Source organism: Macrotis lagotis, chromosome 8 (genome assembly GCF_037893015.1).
Source record: "Macrotis lagotis isolate mMagLag1 chromosome 8, bilby.v1.9.chrom.fasta, whole genome shotgun sequence".
In the NCBI taxonomy this organism is placed as follows: Eukaryota; Metazoa; Chordata; class Mammalia; order Peramelemorphia; family Peramelidae; genus Macrotis; species Macrotis lagotis.
In genome coordinates this window covers 119,895,448-119,913,691 of record NC_133665.1, presented here as the reverse complement: position 1 = coordinate 119,913,691, position 18,244 = coordinate 119,895,448, and the positions used below count along the sequence as shown (strand labels likewise).

The following is an 18,244-nucleotide window of genomic DNA, read 5'->3' as shown; positions in this document are numbered from 1 at the left end:
AAGTGGTTAAAATGTCCATATTTTTGACTCACATATAACATTGTTAGATATATACTTTAAGAAATTCTTAAAAAGAAAGGACCCCCCCCCCCCCGTATACACCAAAGACAAGAATAATAATTGCCTCCTTTATTCTTGGAAAGTTTAGATCATATCTGGAGTATTGTGCCTATTTCTGAATACCACATTTTAAAAGGGTGACCGACTAAAATTTGAGGAAGGTCACTTAGCGCTTGAATTCTTACAGCAAGTTGGAGACCTGGGAAGATTTCCTATTTATTGCGATTTATTTCCTATTTAAGTAACAGTCAATCCCTTTTTGCAATTTTTTTTTCTTTTCATTTTGAATTTAAGAAAGTTCAAAAAATGAGCATATCCATATATAATGGAATGTTGATGAAAATGGGAGGGGATTTTACATGATGCTGTGATTCTTTTCTTTGTAGAACTTGTGATGCAAGTGTATATTAAATTTGACAAAAATAGTTTTTCCTAAAAATTAAATAGTTTCATATTTCTCTTAGAATTTCTTTTTGTACTTTTTGTACTTTTTGTTTTGTAAATTAGAATTCTCTTTAGTTATAAGAATATAAACATACTTCTATCCCATGTAGTATTTAGATTGAAAAATCTCATTAGAATGATCATTTGAATTTAATGAATATAAGAGACCAACACAATCTATGGAAAAGAGAAACATTCAGCAAAAAAACAATAATTTTTGTTATTTGTTAATCACATAGTAACTGGGCTTCCTGGTTTCTCTCCTATTGAAATGACTGAACCTTATTGACACACATCCCTATATGACTGTAAGGATGTTTCATCTAGACTTTTCTGTTACTCAGCAGGTGCTTTATTCAATTTCTACTTTGCCTTTTACACTTGGTTCTTTATTACCAAATATTTTACCTCTCCATCTTTAATATCTCGCAGCTGTGTAAATATAACTGACATGACCCTACTGTTGATTACATCACCTATCTGCCTTGCCTATAAAAACTTTATGAATAGTAGGCTTATATTTTAGTTATGAAAATTATCTTGAAGATTTCCTGTCTTTCAGACTTGAATTTCTTTGACCAGCATGGTAGTTGATCTTTTCTATTTATTCTCCATGTGCTTAATAGAAACATCAATTTAAAAATAGAATTTAATTTAATATATAACAGATTCTTTGTTTCTTCCTAGCTTTGGAATAAAGACTAGGTTATTTGAGTTTTTTATAGCACAGCTTTACTGTCTCTTTTCCTATATGTAAATATTGCTTATGAACCCCAGTGGATTATTGAAGCCAGGAAATTAACTCCATTCACTTACATGTAATCACCCAGTTTAAACAGTTGGCTTCTTTCACAGAAGCCCTTTTACTCTCTCATGGCATAGCCATCCCTTGATAGTCATTGTAACTATTTGGGGGGATTTTCTTACATTCTTGGCATATAAGAATCTCAAAAGTAGGGTGCAGCTAGGTGGTAGATACAACAACATCCCTGGAGGCAGGAGGACCTGAGTTTAAATCCAGCCTCAGACACTTAATACTTACCAGTCATATGATCTTGAGCAAGTCTCTTAACCCCATTGACCCATGAAACCCCCCCCCCCAAAATCCTGAAAGTTCATCTGGTTTGATTTAGTGTAGAATTTCTATGTGCGAAATGTCTATTGCATTTTCCTCCCTACAGATGGACATAGTGCATAATAAGACTATAAACTTAAATGGAATCAATGTTACCTTTATAAAGAGCAGCAAAACTAAAAATTTGGGAGGTCATTCATTAAAATTGGAAAAGAAAAGTTATTCACAGAATTAAAATAGATTTGGGGAATGAATATTTTTTCAATGGTCATTGTACATATTTCTAGTAGTAAGAACCACATTGGGGTTTTTCTCTTCATACATTTCAGCTTCTCTGAACTACTTTGTAATGCATTGGGTTTGGAGGTTCTCGGAAGGGTAGTGATCTGTACTGCTAATATTTTACCACTTTATTCTTTTGTGGAAGATAAAATTTCTTGAGATGAGGGTTGGGAGAGAAACCAAAGTGTTAACTTCAGACCTACCTTTCTTTTGGCACCATGTATCTTGATGAACCACTATTCTTCTTAAAATCAATCAATCAATCAATTAACCAATATTTATTAAATACCTACAGTGTGCTAAGTGCTAAGAAGCCCTCTTGTAGTATTCAGAATAAAATATAATATTCTGGCAATGGTCAGCATACAGAATAACAATTTTCTCATGATTTGGAAAGTATACATTTATTAATTCAACCAAAAATGAATTACCTTGACTTTTGGGAGAACAACTAAATAACACGGCTTATTCATATTGCGCTTCAAGATGATGATGAATCCAAATTTTTTTTTCCACAAAGATTGCTATTGAGACTTAACTTCATTAATTGCCTAGCTGTGTGACCTTGGGCAAATCACTTAACATCATTGTTTTAAATTAAAAAAAAAAAAAGTCTTAACTTCCCTATTATGTGTATGAACATTGAAACAAAAACAAAACCTCAAAACTTAAAGGATTTTATATTTATCTCAGTTAAATTTAATCTTTTAAAACTTGACCTATTCTTTCAACCAGTCAGGATCTTTTCTCATGCTGATTTTGTTCTCCAACTTATTAATTACCTGTCCCCATTTTATGTTCTGAAGATTTGTCAGACTTTCTGTGTGTTTTCATAGAGGTTATAAAAATGAAACAGAACTTATTTTAAGACAAAGAACCCTGTTGTATTCTGCTGGAGACTTCCCTTCATTCCATTGTTTTCAATAATTTCAAGAGTTATTTCATCTAAATCACTGTACAACTCTACTATCATTCCAACATTTTGTGGCCAGAAAGTCCCAGTTTTCAAATTCAAAAGGACCTAGAGGCCATCTTGTTCAACCCTCTTATTTTATAGTTGAGGAGACTGGAGTCTGGAGAGTTGAAGTAATTTAGGGAAGAGCCAATGTTCTTTCCATGATGTCATGCTGCTTCTCCAAGGGTAGAGAATTTTAATTAGGAAAACAACAAATTCTCTTTCAATTTCTTTTATCTTTGTAGATAGAGGTCAGGTGGTGTATTGGATAAAGGGTTGACCTCAATATCATGGGGGTTTCACTGGTTTCAAGTCTTTTTTTCTGACCTAGACTGGTTGCATGACCCTGGGCAAGTCTTTTCACTTCTCATTACCTACAGGCAAGAAGTGGATCCTCTGATTCCTGAGCCAGTATCTTTCCAAGTGGCATCTTGTCTTATTAACTAGCCTGGCTGAAGAATGAAGTGCATTGTTTAAATGGATTTTCTAGATGACTAAGGTTATTAATTAATTCAGTCCAAGTACATCTGTGCCTATCACGGGATATGGAGATTTACCTCCTGAAGTCAGTGTTACACTGGTTGATCTCTCAGTTTTAAAAATATAGCAGTTTACCAAGCACAAATCTTTAACCTATTTGGTAGCCTGACATCAACAGCAAGCTTCAAGTTAGATCGAAAGAAGTCTTTATTTTCAAGTATAAATTTGACTTTGATCTTTTAAGCAGAATAAACTTAATCTAGAAAATGGAACCCAAGAAAAATGGTGGGGGTTTTTGTTTGGTTGGTTTGGATCTGTGATTTAATAGGTATTGGTAACTCCAGTATGGAAATTAACTCTGGAAATGAATAAAACTCCCTGAACTGGGGTGGTGATTTATCTATAACTTAGTCTTAGAGACACTTGCCTGGGGTATGGATAAATTAATTGACTTAAGCCCAGGTCTTTGTTAACTCCAAGGTCAACCCTCCATACTGTTAGTGTTCATTTCATTCAACTTTTGGGGGCTATATTTGGGGTTTTCTTGGCAAAGATATTGCCGTAGTTTGACATTTCCTTCTTCGGATCATTTTATAGATGAGAAAATGAGGCAAACAGTGCTAAATAATGCCCAGGATCAAACTGTGGTATAGACAGTAGTCACACCCCAGTAAAACCATCTCTGCAAATGGGCTAAACCAGGTCAAGGCTAATTGACGGGTGAGTTAGGGAGATATCAAACGTGTGAACATTTCTCCCAGCATAATGGGCAGATGAGAACAGTTTATTCCATTGGCTATTAAGACTACTGAAGTAGGCACTGAAGACACTGGGGTCATCTCTTTTATCCTGGACCATCACCAATCATCTTGATTTTTGTCTTGCCTCTGGAAGAGAGTGTTCAACTCTGCCTCACTTAAATCCAATTCACATGTGAATCTAGATCTCATTCTGTAATGTCTGTCATTGGTTCTCCTTGAAAATGAAGGGGGTGGCTAGGTGGCGCAGTGGATAAAACACCGGCCCTCGAGTCGGGAGTACCTGGGTTCAAATCCGGCCTCAGACACTTAAAAAAACCCTTTAAAAAAAGAAGAAAATGAGGGATGAACAGTAACAACAACTTGCTGGTGTTGATTACTTAAAAATCAACATCTGATTAGAAATCCTCATTTGGGACTACCAGATTTCATTTCATTAAATGTCCAAATGGGATAAGTTTTAGCATAGAGAAACATCAACCAGTGCTTAATGGAAAAGACTCATGGCATTAGAGCTGGAATAGCAATCCAAACCTTCATTTTATGGATGAAGGGAATATGTTTTACGGCAGAGAAATGATTTGCCCATAGTTAAATAACAGGTTAGTGTCAGAATTGGGATTAGGAACTCAAAAACCACTGAATTTGGAGTCAGGGCGCCTGGGTCTGAATCCTAGCTGTTATCATTGTTCCCTAGGGCAAGTCATCATCTCTAGGAAATAGATTCCTCATTTGTAAAATGAAGAGGCTAGTAGACATGCTTTCAGTCCCTGAGTGACTTCCAGTCTGCCCAGAACATACCCATACTAGATGACCTTCTTGCCATGATAATCATTTGTTAAATGAGGAACTATCTTTAGTAGACCTACTTTTAGCAGAACTGATACCAGTTAGAACCTGCTCTATTTTTCTTCTAAGACCAAAGTTAGATTGAAGGCATCAAAAGTTAAAAAAGCCATTATTTTCAACTACAGACTGATCAGACACCATCAGCACATCTGACCTGATTAGACAAGATCAACACCTGCCTCTACCTCCTCCATCCCCAATTATTAGTAATTATTAGTCAGTGTAATTATTAGTCAAATGGATGGTATGGAAAAACTTAAAATAAAGAAAATATTCATGGATAGAATGGTTCATCTGTTGAGGAAGAATTAAGGTACTGTCCATTGTTGATTATTTCCAAAAGTATTTGGAGAAGGTAGATATTGAAATCTTGATATCTTGTTCCTGATATTTTGGGGGGTGATTGCTCCTCTCTATACTTAAGATTTTTGTTCAGTTCTTTCCATTCTAAAAATAACAACATTGTATATCCCATTAAAGCAGATGGGAAACATGGCTTTGTGATGGAGTGCATAGCTTAGTGTAAGTCCTAACTTGACTATGGCAAAATGAATGAGAGTCTGCTGTTAAGTCAAAAGGTTCCAGGAGGACATCTCTAGTGGTAACTGTCTGTTCAAGAACTTAACAGTCTCAGGAGGACCAAGACTGTATACTCTGTTATAAAAAGACTTTTTTTAAAAACTGATCCTCTGGGTCATTTTAAACATTTTTTCCCTTGCTCACATGATAGTCTGTCTAGAGTTATTGAACAAAATTTGAGAGAGGGAGATAACTTTCTTCATAGTTTATATATAGATTACAATTAAATTATTACTTTGTAGTAGAGCCTACTGCATTTCATTTTGTTAAAAGATAATCATGTTAGATGAGCTTAAGCAAAATTAAAACAGCAGTGCTTTTACCCAGTTCCTAGAACATAGTAATTGCTTAATGAATGTTTTTTTTTTTGATTGAGTGAAACCCAAGTTCTTGGATAATGATAGTAAATGAGTTACAGGGCATTTGTTCCTTCTCTTGCACTGTGACTTTTCGGTCTCCTTTCATTAAAAGACTCTACCAAACACCTTATTTTCCTTTTGTTTAGCTTTGGGATATAGAGGCATTTTTAAACCCAATTATCCCATAGAAATATGCAGTCTGCCATTCTATTTGTCATATATAATTGCATCTACCTCTCATAAGTTTTATCAACATTTGTTGAATTGTATTGTACTGTATTGTATTGTACTTGGTCAAACTGCATCTGCAATTTTATGGACCTTAATGGCTATAAATTTTTTTTGCTTTGTTTTTGTTTTTTGCTTTTTTTTTCTTAATGACTATAATTTTAAAAAACCCAATGCAATACACCAAACAACATTTATTAAATAGCTTACTTGTGTAAGACATTGAGGATGCAAAAGTTAAAGGGGAAAAGCATATAGATTTCTTCCCTTTCTGATGCAAGCAAATAACAACCTAAAATGCTATTTCTATGGACTCCTAAATTAGGTAAATTAAATTAATAATTTTGAAATTTTGTTGCCAAAGAATTTTTGAACCTCTTATGGGGTGTGGACTTTGTAGCTTGGTAGATGAAAAGGTTGGATGGGAGAAAGATTTGGTGCTTATAGTCAATACAAGTAAAATCTGTAGTCAATTAATATGTAATTTTAGATAGTTTGAAGCAGGGGTAAAATTAAAGGTGAATGAGAAAGGATCATAGAATCCTCTGATATCACTTATTTTGTTGGAAATCAATTTTCTTTCCAGTATGCTGATAATTAATATTAAGCAGATGGGAGATGCTTTGTCACTCCTTAATGTCAAGACTTTCTTTACTAGTTCTTCAACTCAATTCAGTTCAACATGTATTTACTAAGGACCTTTATGCAAACCTGGGGCAGCAAAGACAAAAATCACATACATTCTATGTCAAAGAGTTTACAATCTGGCTCAATGTGGCCATTTTGGGGTGGAAATTAGGGATTGAAACTATCAAGGTAAAAAAGCAGTAATTTTCAACTCCAGATCAGTCAGACATAAGCACATTTGAGATTTTTGTGTTTAACATTTAACTAGAACTTTATTTAGAACTAATAAATCTCTTCTTAGTCTACAAATCTTTCAGCTAATATGTATTAAGTGACTACAAAGGATGCAAAGAAAGGAAACAGTCCCGGATCTCAGGGAACTCATAGGTGAGAAATTATGTCCAAACTATAAATAATGAATTCATAAATAACAAAAATATAATAAATAAAAGGATAAACTGGAGATAATGAGAAGGACGGCTCTACATGTAAAGGGATTAGGAAAGGCTTCTTGAAACAGGTGACACTTTGGCAGAGGCTTGAAGAAAGGCAGGAGGTGGAAATGAGAAGGGATCCAATTCTAGGCATGGGTGACAGTTAATACAAAATCAAGTAGGAATTGACCAGTTCCCCCTACCCCCTGCCAAGGTGGGGGTGGCACCCAAGGGAAATAGCCAGAGATTTGGGAGAAAATTCAAGGTAAGAGAACATAACTCTATGATCATTTCCAAGGTCTAATAATAAATAGTCTTTACCCAAGTGAATCGTTAACTAAAATAAATATTTTACATGTAATAAAGTTAACATTTTTACCTAATCTGCTTATTCTTGCTTGTTCTCCCTCCCTTCCTTCTAGCAATCTAACAAAGCTTTTACTGTCATGGGGCCAGACTGGTGGGCAAGCCTATGGATTGTTTATGGCTCTAGATGACAGCAATTTAAAGAAAGCTTGATTAGCTATACTATTTCATGTCTTTTTTTATAGTTTCAACTTTCTTGATACTTAATAATCTAATGTCCTGGTCCTTCATTACACTCAAACACATACATGTAATATAAATCACATGTATACATACAAACATGCATACAAATGTAAAATTGTGTATAAACTTGTAAATTGTGTGTATAATTTATATATTTTTGATGTCAGTAGTTTATATATGATTTATATATTATATAATATTCTATATTTTATATAACATTATAATATATTTTATATTATATATGCTTTATTATATCTAAATTTGTCTTTATCTATATCTGTACTATATGTTTACATATTATATCTATATTTATGTTTGGTTATTATTTACAAGGTTGGCAGTCTATGACTTACCAACACCTGACTAATAAATAAATAAATGACATGAAGGAACTTGTGGAGGAAATCTCTCTTTGGAGGATTGCTCCTTTACCTTCAATGCCCCCCCCCATATCCTTTGAGGGGGGTGTACTTGACTTCAAGGCCTAGGGGGAATCAAGGAACCCTAGAACTAGAAAGGGATTTTGAAATTAAATGACTTTAATTCCTTCATTTTGTAGATGAGGAGATTGAAGATTATCTGATTTGCTGAAGGCCACAAGAATAGTTAGTGTCAGAATTCTCCTGACTGTCAGATCTCCTGATTTCCACATCTCTATCTGGTAAAAACTAAACCATGATATTTCTGTTGAAATATTCGCCCTTACCACTGCTTTTTGCCATGAATATCTGTAGATGCAAACCTACTTTCTACTATGTAAATGGAGATAATGAATATGCCTTATATTTCCAATGTATTGTGCATTTTTAAGAGATTTGTTGGTTGACAGGCGATCTAGCTGCATTACACAGAATTCACTTCATGGTGAAACATGTTCAGAGTTCCACACATTTAACTACTTCTTGTTATATAATCAATTTATAAACTGGATCTTTGTCAGTTGTATGTCTTTTGAAGAAGAAAATCAGATTTAATGAAAGGTGAGAGAAATGAATTCATCAGATGTTTATTAAATATCCACTCTCTATATATAAGCCATGTTGCAGAGACAGTAGAAATAAAAGAAAAAGAAAAACTAGTTCTGCCCTCAAGGAGGTCACATTTCTACCAAGAAAGAAATACCATTTACATTGGAAAGAAAATATAATTTGATTTGAAGTGTGAGAAAATACTAGCAACTCTGAGGAATCAGGAAAGACCTTAGTAATAAAGTTATGCTAAACTCAAAGGAATAATGAACATTTACATAGCATTTAAGTTTGCAAAAGGCTTTATATATTATCTCATTCCTCAAGTAAACAATTCTGTGAGATTGATGCTGAGACATTAACTAGAAAAGGCATTCTAGGGATGGAGCACAGCCTGGGCAAAGGTGTAGAGGTTGGAGTTGGAATGGAAAGTTAAGGAAATGGTAGCTAAGGCAGTTTGGCTGTAATGTTCAGCATTTGAAAAGGAGACTGATGTAAAATTTACTGTGGAAAGGAAGGCTGAAGCTTGATACTTGACTTTGAGGGTCTCTAAATATCAAGATAAGGAGTTTGTAATTTATCTTGGTGGCAAGAAGACTTTAAGTTTATTGAGCAGAAGATTTGTACTTTAGAAAAATTCCTAAGGGTAGTGTGTGAAGAATGGATTGGAGAGCAGAGACTAGAGGTGAGAAGGAAGGTGACCTGGGAGGTTTTTTCAGTAGTCTAGATGAAAGGTTATGGGCACTTGAACTAGCATGATATTCCTGTAAGGGCAAAGCAGAAAACAGATCTGAGCGACATTGCAGAAATACAATTCATTACATGAATTATAAAAGACATTTGAAGATGACTTGCAGATGATTTATAAAGGTCAGTGAGTTCAGGAGTAATTCTAATCTTTGATAGTTATATCTTGCCTCATTGGCAATCTGTATGTATGTGTGTGTGTGTGTTTGTGTGTCTTTTCTCTGTCTGTCTCTTTTCTTTAGAGAGGAGGGGAAAATATAATATGTTGGGTAGAGTATTGGATCCCATGTGAGGAATATGTTAGATTAAATGCTGCTTCAGATACTTAATAACTATGTGGCATGATTTGGGGCTACTTTAGCATTCTGTGCCTTGATTTCTTTCACTGTAAAATGAAAAGAGGTTGGACTTGGTAGATCTGAATCTGTGATCCTATGATCAAATCCAAGTTCATTAAACATCAAATTAGGTCCCTTTGAATAGTAAGAGTCAATGATTCTCTAATATTGTGAACATTAAGTTCAGAAATTTTCAAATAACCCTTTTTTGATACTAGTTTTCAAGTCATTTTTCTTTATAGGCCTATAAATTTCTTATTTAGAATCCCTTTTAATACTTGTGGATTCACTGAGATCCTCTGATTGAAGTCTATGGAAAGTAATCTCAAAGAATGTAAAGTGATTTTTAAAAATCTGTTTTCATTTTTAAAAATTACCATAAGGAATAACTCTCATTCCAAGGAATTGAGCAAGAGTAAGAAAGAAATAAGACTTAGTTTTTGAGGTTTTATTTTTTTAAAAAAATTCAAGTATTCAGAAAGCTGAATTTAGTTGTTGAAATAAAAATGAATGGCTTTGGACTGGTGGGGAAAAAGGGGTATGCACTTCCTCAAAGAGTAGGAGGGGTGTCCAAGCTTGGAGAAATTGCTTCCATATTGTTTCTATGGGTCCTACCTGCATTTTTGTAATTGGGGAGAAAAGAGAGGCCTCACCTCTGGATATTCAATTCCTCTTAACTCAAAGAATTCTCAGCTAGGTTTTGAATCACCTTCAACTAATGAACCCTGTCTATAACTCTGTTCCCCCTGACTATGTTCCTGTTCTCTAAATACTCCTCCAAGCTTGGATACCTGCCATTGGTTCTTGGGATTGGACTCTTAAGGCAACAAACCTGACTGGTGACCTGTGTGGTAACTTGTACTTTTAGCATTTTTACAGGGAAGGAAAGGGAAAAGCAGCGAGTGACCTAAGGCTTTGGCAGCTCTACCAAGTAACCCGAAAATTCTTCTGATAGAAGTTCTTTAACACTTGGGCTTTTGGAAGTGACTGTTTTGACAGTGTTCACTTAGAGCAGGGATATCTGGCCGTCTAGCTCTTTTGGGTTATATCACTCAATAAAAACTTGTAAAGGCCTGCATATAAAAATATTGTATTGAAATGTATTGTATTATACTATATTATATTAATTATATTGTGTATTGTAATATGTGTTATATATTATATTACATTGTTATACATTATATTTTATATTATATATATTACATTATGTTATACTATATTATACAATGCTATGCTTTGCCATGCCATTCTATACTATGCTATGTTTCATTATAGTATTCCATACCATACCATACCACCCCATACCATACCTTCCACTTTCCATTCCATTCTGTACTGTACTGTATTATTCTATACTATAATATACTATACTATACTGTACTAACTAGTGTAGTTAGTACAATATAGTATAGCATAGTATAGTATAGTATAGTATAGTATAGTACAGTATAGAATAGTACAGTACAGTGCTTCTCAGAGAGGTCTTACCCTTGTATAGAGCTGGGACTAGGACCCACCTCTTCCATTCACCCTTCACCCTTTTGCCTTCTTGGCTTTAATCTGCCAAGGCCTCAGTTAAGTAGCCCTGTTCTAGGACACCAAACTCTCTACTCTGTTTTTAAGAAATTGACACCTCAGAGAATGTGGTGGTAAAATCAGTCAATATGCATTTTTTTAAGTGCATATATTTTGTGCTTTGTTTGTGGTAAGATGCAGTGAAAAGTAATATAATAGGAGTTTATTCTTCCCCTCCTCTCTATGACATAGCTTCCCTGTTTTTTTAATTTTGGCAATTAAAGTTTTTCCTCTTAAAATTTAGCTAATTTTTGTCTTTTAATTTTTCAAAAAAAGCTCTTCATTTTATTTGTCACTTCAATATTTTTATTATTTATTTATGAATATTATTAAATAAGATATTTAGTAAGTATTTGCTATTCTTTTGTGTTTTGGATTTTCTGATTTGATGCTTTTCTAGGTTTTTTATGCTTACTTCAGTGACTATCTGCTTTCTCTCTTTTTGTTGATAAGAGTTCAGAGACAAAGGACAACTTAGACTATATCCCAGTATGTTGTCTTATTAGATAAAAAAAAAAATGTTTCTGTAATTTGTTCTTGGACTCATTTATCCTTTAATATTCTATTTTTCAGTCTTTACTTTAGTCTTACTCTTTTCTTTAAAATCTTCCTATTGATTATAATTTTTATTACATGATGCAGGTTCTACCTAAAAACCTTTTTGTTCCACTTCAATGTAAACACATTCCATGCGCATTCAATGCTCTTCTTCATCCGAGGCTACTTCCCTATTTGGAATTAATCTCTCAATTTGTTCTCTCTTCTTTTCCCCAGAACACAATGTCCTTTCTTTTCTGAACTCCTTTTTTTCCAAGTCTCTCTTTGGGTCCCCTATTAACTTAAGATAGATGGAAAACATATTTTTTGGCAGAGGATATCCCTCCTTCACCCCTCAAGTTGCACATAAATCTCTACCTGAAGCAGTGTTGAAAACTGTGAAGCTTAAATGTCTTATAAAATACTAATACTTTATTTCCAGTTATTAGAAGCATTATTTTTAGGATGTGAAATAAAATGAAAACTCTCTCCAATTACTATCTCCGAGTCTTGGTTTCCTTATCTATAAAATTAGGATGATCACTAAGGTCTTTTCCTGTTCTAATGATCTCCTTATGATTATCTTTATGTAGATAGATTTTTGGAACTCCTCAGATTAGTTTTTTGAAGACCTGAGACCTCAATCTGCTTTTGAGTGCTGCAGTTTTTTTTTAAAAAAAGCAATCTACATAATAAAATAACATGACTTAATATAAGCACTGGACCACTACTAGAAATATGAAATTTCCACTCCAGATCCTTCTGTCTCTTTATTTCCTATTATTTTATTTTGGAAGGTAGTTTTATAGAAGGGGAGGTTGGGGAGAATTTGAACAAAAGTTGCCAGAGATTCATTTGTTCTTTCATTTGAAAGGTGGAGAATTAAAAAAAAAAAAGTTATATCTCAGAGTAATCAACTAACCTGGAAGATAATCTTGGGGGGGTGAAAAATTCCTATCCTGTGGATGCAGAACAGTGTTGTCTAATGTTGAAACAATGGCTTGTTGCCTTTTTAGAACAAAGTTGTCATACACATTGGGTAATAACAAAAGTAAATATCAAGGTGGCAAAATATTTTCCAGATGTCACTGAACATCAAATATTAAACCTGGAGGAATATGTCTTCTGATTGCCACAACACTAACAGGCTAGTGATTTTATAAACTTTCCCTTTGAGTTTTTTCAAAATGAAAGATCATAAAGATAGAATTGTGAATCAATCCTCAAAACCACTGATTTTTTTTTAAAGAAAATCTATCACTGGATCCAAAGTACACATGGTAATGGATGATTAATTATTATCCAGCATTGTTTCCATGCTGGAGGTAACATGATCTAAGAGTCATGACTTTTTTTTTTTTATTTGATCCCGAGCTTTACCCTGGACTTTGGGAGCCTTATTCTTTCCCTCTCTATGCATCAGTATTATACTCTAATACAGCCTCAGAAATCAGGATGCAATCTTTGCCAGACCAGAGGTGGATTTCAGCAGTCCTTTTCCCAGGAGGTGCTTTAAAAGTAAGAAAAATATAGTGGGTATGATGGGCTATTTAAACTGGCCAAAATCATTATTCAACCCCTTAGAGGAGCTGCAAAGAGATGGTGGGAAGACTGTTGGAAGACCTACTTGATAAACAAGTCATGTTCATTATATTTTACAAACTTCTTGGTCATATTGAATTTATGTTCATTGAACATCCATCGACAGATGAGGTCTTATAGAGAGAACTGTTTAAATTTTCAGGAGATATAATTAATGGAAATAAACTATTCAGTAGATGGATCAGAATAAATGTTGCCCCTCTATATTTGGTTGTAAATAGGAACTCATGCTTAGAGTTGCATAGTTAAGGAAGGTTTCAAGAAGGGAGTGTTATTTGAGCTGTTTTGTTGGCGCAGAAAATAGATGTTGAATTGCAAAGGAGCTCATAAGCAATCTAGTTCAATCCCTTAATTTTATAGGTGAGGAAACTGAGTCTTAGGGAGGCTAAATATCTTGCCCAAGATCCTACAAGTTGTGGCAGAGCTATGATTTGATCCCAGTCCCTTTGATTATCTGGAATATCAGTACCTCTTTTCAAACGGGTTTTCCATTTAATGAAAAGTAGTCTAAAACCCAAAGACCAGGTTTATATGAAAATAAAGTCTTAATTCTTGAATGAAATGAAAATTTGAAGATACATTGCCTTCTCATCCTAGGCACTGAATAATTATTTGAATTGAAATATAGCTTTGCTCCAGCTTATTTGAGTTTTTTTTTTTTTTGGTTTAGAGAAAAAACTCTAACAAGATAGCTGTCAGATAAAAGTATGCTGTAAAATAAAACATTTTTCAGATTCAATACACTAAAAAGAGAAGACTGTATAGGATCATAAATTTGAATCTAAAAGTTTCAGAAGCTCATCTAATCCAATCTTCTCAGTTGGGAAGGTTAATAGATATGCCCAAGATCAACACAGACATGGTAGGCATCTGATGTAAAATTGGAATTGTGGGTCTTCTGACTCAAAATCAATGTTAAATATTAGGTTTTATTAAAGCCAAGCTTAGTAATTTTTTTAAAGTCACAAAAGTCTTAAAAGTATGTATTCATAAATATTCATACCAATAATAAATACATAGACAATGGAAGTATGAGAATTCAAGCCAATATGGCCATATTTTAGGTCTATCAGTTGGTAGCCAATGATTTTTTAAATTTTTTCCATAAAGCATTTCCAGCTGCTAACACAGAACTTAGTATAGACTAGAGGCTTAATAAATGTTTGTTGAATTGAGCTGAAAACATAATGATTTAAAGATGTTCCTGACATAGCAGCTGGCCATCTTTGTAACTGTTCTTAAAATAATTATTTTTGAGCAGTGATGAGAACAATAGTTGACAATGAAAAAGTAAGCCAAGGTTTGCAAGATACTATGATGGCAATAATAGCAATAGAATTAATAAGAGTTAACATTTATTTAGCACTTTCAGGTTTGAAAAGTTCTTTATTGTTATGTTTGATCCTAACAATTCTGGGGGATAGATACCATTATGCCCTTTTTTATAAAAATGTTGAAACTGAGACTGAAAAAATGGCTTTTCAGGATCATAGAACCTAAGTCAGTAAATGACTGAGACCATATTTGAATTCAAGTCTTTATTGAAGTCTATCACTCTACTCACATTATTTAAGAAGTTAGTCATATAGTTAATTATTTTTCCCATTTTCTAAATGAGGAAACTGAGGCAGGGAGTTGTATCTATCCTTTGATTACACAGCTAGTAAATATCAATCCAGATTGGAATAAATTAATGAAATGAATGAATGAGAAACCCTGAGAACTCTGACCTTCTCTAGTCACTACACCAAAAAATATACAAACTGCTCTTTCTAGGCTAGTGATGAGAACGTATTGAGATGGTCCATACAATATAAAGTGCCTTCTGTTGGGCCTGCAGACAGTCCCCAGTGTGTGCCAAATGGCCAGTTCACCAGTAACAAGGGAGCTAGGGAAAGGGAGATGAGCAGTTTTTCCAGTTGGGTCAATGGGAAAGAGGATAGACTTAAGGGGGGGGAAATATGCTCTCTCTAATAAATAGGAACTGTTTTGATAGTAAAAAGGAAAAAAAAGCCTGACTTTTAACCTCTTCTTCCCTTCACTAGACTAGAAACTTAACTATTTAAATGACAGGTCTGCTTCCCTCCTGAAGTCTCTCTTCAGCCTTTCATTTATTTTGCAACCCTGCTCAGCCCTTGGACCACCTAAATGTGTCTATCATGACTTCCCAACCAGCCCTCCCCTCTACTAAGTGGTTTGTCTCAAAATTTACATCTGTCTCCCCCCACACACACACTATGATATGGAGTAATTAAATCTTAATGCTAGAGAAATGAAGGCTAGAGAGATCCCTACCTCCCAGACCTCCCTGGGTATGGTTTGCTTTTAAATCCAAATGGAACTGTAATTAGCAGGACTTCAGCTAGATATTTCCCTTTAAATCATCCTGGCTTGCCTACTCAGCCTGTAGGGCCAGTTTTAAGTGTCTCGGAAAACAACTGAGAATAAAGGGAGAAGGGAACCTGTCAGACCTGACAGCCAGGTGAGGCCTCTGCAAGGGATGAAAGGATGCTCCTAGGAGACCCAGGAGAGTTGGCAGGGTAGGCCTCAGGCAAAATTGGGATGTTTATCCCTGGCCTCAATCTCACCTTCTGGATATAGCTTTTCCCCTTGTTCCCCAAGTTCATCTTTGCCTATCCAGTATTCTTCTAGATTTGTATTCCTCCAGTCCCAAGATCATCTTTCTTCTTTCTCTTTCCCTTCTTTCCCCACTCCTCTGAGAATTTTCATTTTCATCTGTGGGATTAGTTTAATCAGGAAGCCTACTTTTTACCAGTGGACTATTGTTGGAAATAGAAGAACAGAAATGGGCAGGCCTTCAAGGAGTATAAATACACACACACACACACACACACACACACACACACACGTATGTGTATAAATGTATGTATACATAAATGTATAGATGATTAGTAGTCATCTCTTGGTATAAGGGGGCATGATTAGAGAGATGAGAAAAGGTCAAAAGGTAAGGGGATAGATAGACAGATAGATAGATAGATAGATAGATAGATAGATAGATAGATAGATAGATAGATGGGTGATTAGTAGTAATCTATGGGTACAAGGGGTATATGTGTGTATACATATACATATATAATATGTTTTATATATATATGTATATAGATGATTAGTAGTCATTTGTTGGTACAAGGAGTATGATTAGAGAGATGAGAAAAGGTCTACAATGTTTAGAGTCACTTGGGCTGAGCCCTAAGGTAAGAGTGATTGATGACTCTTTTCCCAGGCTATTTCCTTTTTTAAGATAGATGCATCTCTAATTAGCCAAAAAAAAAATAGGCCTCTAGATATCTGCTTGCTTCCACTTTTCCTCCCCTAACCTAAGATCTCCCCAGAAATGCTTGGTTTGGCTGAGGGTAAGTACTAATTATAGTCATTTTCATGAACTGATTATTTTTGCCTAATTACAATGTAGCACAATAATAATAATAATAATAGCCTGCATTTAAATAGTGCTTTCTGGTTGCAAAGTGTTTTACATCCATTATCTTATTTGTTTCTTATAACTACCCCTTGAGGGGAGATAGGGCAGGTGAAATTACCCTCATTTTGTGGCTGAGGAATCTGGTCTCCAAGAGGTTAAATGACTCAGATTCTGAGAAAGATAGATTTGAAAGGGAATCTTAAGCCCAGTCTATTTTTTTTTTCTGATACCCAGGTAGTAAATGGTCTGGCAGAGACTCGAATATGGAGCAGAGATAAAAGATCTTACAGTTGGGAGGTGCCTCATAGGCCATTCATTTCAGCCTTTCCTGAACACTCTAGTCAAGACACAAGACTAAAGGGAGGAAAGTGAGACCGCTTTCCATCTAACCATGGGCTTCAAGAAAAGGGATAGATGAATGAGGGTAAACTAGTAAGTCAAATTTCCTCTCAGCAATAACAGCTTAATTAATTTCTGCCCCTGCCTATGTGCCGTATTGGGATGATTTTTTTTTTCAAGGCAGTGGGGTTACGTGGTTTGCCCAAGGCCGCACGGCTAGGTAATTATTAAGTGTCTGAGGTCGGATTTGAACCCAGGTACTCCTGACTCCAAGGCCGATGCTTTATCCACTACGCCACCTAGCCGCCCCTATGTGCCGTATTAGCCTTGTGAATGTTATTTGCTTTAAACATGAAACCTTGTTCCTTTGCCACATAGGTGTAGTTTGTTGGCCATCCAACTTGCTGCTCTGACGTCCTTTTTATCCTCCTCACCACCCACCCTTTAGAGTCTCCACCTCCACTAAAGGCTCAGCTCAAGTGGCCCCAGACCTTGTAGACTTTTTCCTCATCTCTCTAATCATACCCTCCTTGTCCTAGCAGATGACTGCTAATCATCCGTGTAAGGTTTATAGCTAAAAGGTAGACTAAGACTTTTGAGTCACCTATAATGTAGCATTTACTTACCTTCAAACATCTTATTCCTCCTCCTCCTCCTCTCCAACACACACACACACACACACACACACACCCTCTTCCTGACCATTTCAGTCTTTATACACCCAGTTATAGTTCACTGGTAAAAAGTAATGTTGAATAAATGCTTATTCATAGGATTATAGGATCATCAATTTAGAAATAGAAGCAACTGTAGACAAACATCTAGTGCAGTTGCCTCATTTTAAAGATGTTTAAACAGTTTCACTAACTGGTCCAAAGTCATGGCTAGTAAGTGACAGAATCTAGATTTGAACCCTTTGACTTCACATCCAGCTTTTTATAGAATTGAAATGAATGGAATTCACAGTGTAAAACAACTGGAGTTAACTATGCTTATTATGTAAGATTATTTTTT

General features: G+C 34.9%; 1 protein-coding gene across 5 annotated transcripts in view; it reads left to right on the top strand.

Annotated features, from left to right (window-relative positions):
- Nucleotides 1-18,244, top strand: part of GRB10 (growth factor receptor bound protein 10) — a 270,769-nt gene that overhangs the window by 125,677 nt on the left and 126,848 nt on the right. The window contains exon 4 of one of the 5 annotated variants that reach the window (XM_074198292.1): nt 8,239-8,340. The exons of 3 other annotated variants lie outside the window; for them this stretch is intronic. The gene's annotated coding sequence lies outside the window, so the exon portion shown is untranslated. Of the gene's footprint in view, nt 1-8,238; nt 8,341-11,654; nt 13,363-18,244 lie in introns of those variants that run through there. One more of the 5 variants, XM_074198293.1, reaches the window with a different exon arrangement.